Genomic DNA, 1934 nt, shown 5'->3' on the forward strand with positions numbered 1-1934 from the left:
ATGTATGTATGGATTGTGATAAGAGTTGTGTGAGCCCCCAATAGAATGATAAAAAGAATAATATTCATAAATTTGCCTCATTAGACTTAGTATCTTCTCTTTTTTTTGTCAGAAGATGCTCATATACCAAACAGAAAAGCCACAGAGGAAAAGATTACCAAACAGTTCACACAGAAATGGAACCAACAGATAATGAAACATTTCCATGAACTTTTTGATGCTCCCTTGTATAAAGAATTTTCCAAAAGAAAAAAAACACCAATAATAAATAAAATATATGTATACAGGGACTTCATAATAGGTAGTGAAATGGACAACAGTTATTTAGGAAGGTGTGCTTATGCAAAGACATTTGATTGCATACTATAATAAATTATGAATGACACTGGGATGAATGAGATTTTTTTTTCTTTTAGCCCTTGTTTATTCTTTTTTTTTTTTTATTAAAAGATCATTTGATAGGGGGCTCTTACAGGTATCTCTCTCTTTTAAAGATCACTTTACTGGGGGCTCTTACAACTCTTGTTACAATCCATACATCAATTGTATTCGACATATTAGTACATATATTCCATCATTCTTTTATAGACATTTACTTTCTGTTGAGCCCTTGGGATCAGCTCCTCTTTTCTTCCCTCCTCTCCCCCACCCTCATAGGCCCTTGATAGATTATAAATTGTTGTTATTTTCAGATTTCACAGTGACCGCTGTCCCCCTTCCCTTTGGTTTCTGTTGTTCTTCCCCCTGGAAGGGTGTGTGTGGTTATGTGTCGATCATGGCGATCGGTTCCCCCTTTCTCCCCTCTTCTCTCCTCCCCCCCTTTCCCCTGCCCTTTTGGTATCGCTATTCTCATTCCTGTTCCTGGATTCTGTGCACACACACACACACACACGCACACACACACACACACACGCACGCACGCACACACACACACATCTTGATACACATTATACATATTTATGTATCAAATGCATATGTATAGGTATATACATATGGCAATATCTATCTATCTATCATCGATATCTATCAATAATCTACCTATCTCTGTATCTATGGGACTTCAAAAGTTCATGGGAAAATTATATTATCTTTTGATTCCATTTTTTCATGAATGTCTTCAAGCATGCCCCTCTTTTGGAGTGTATGCGTATAAAACTAGTGCCCGAGCATGAACATTCAACTCCTACTTGCAGGGTTTTCAACAGGGTCTGTCAACTCTGATGCAGCAGAACAGGAAGATACCTGAATTTTCACAATTTCAGTGATTCCACATGGTAACCAATACAGGAAAAATTATAGGTTGAATCGCTGGAATGGGAGAGTCAAAAGAGATATAGTGAACCCTTTCAGGTACCTGATGCATGAATTGGGCTACTGGCAGGACTGAAAAAAATTTCACAAAGTCAAAATGGTGTGATGGCTGCTATCTTTGAATGGGTGCCACCATCTTTGATGTTTGGCTTTAATGCTATGACATTAATTTGTCCTAATTTGAAATGATTAAACCAAATGTACAAATGCTTTATCACAATCACCTTCACTTGCTGTATGTGCTTTTAAAGGATTCAAACAGATTTTGAATCGTTTTTGCACAAATGTAAGACTAACTGAGGACTGTATATACCTCTTCCAAGTGACCTGCATGTTCTTGAAGTCACAGTTAACAACGGATCTTGTTCCTACCCTATGGACTGCATATAGATAGATAGATAGATAGATAGATAGATAGATAGATAGATAGATAGATAGATAGATAGATAGACAGACACAAAGGGACTTCAAAAAGGTGTTTTTTTAATCATTTTATTAGGAGCTCATACAACCCTTATCACAATCCATACATATATCAATTGGGTAAAGCACATTTGTACATTCATTGCCCTCATCATTCTCAAATCGTTTCCTCTCCACTTAAGCCCCCGGCATTAGGTCCT

The sequence above is a fragment of the Echinops telfairi genome, unplaced genomic scaffold (assembly GCF_000313985.2).
Source record: "Echinops telfairi isolate 266 unplaced genomic scaffold, ASM31398v2 ScPeMD7_6;HRSCAF=24_1, whole genome shotgun sequence".
NCBI classification, from domain to species: domain Eukaryota; kingdom Metazoa; phylum Chordata; class Mammalia; order Afrosoricida; family Tenrecidae; genus Echinops; species Echinops telfairi.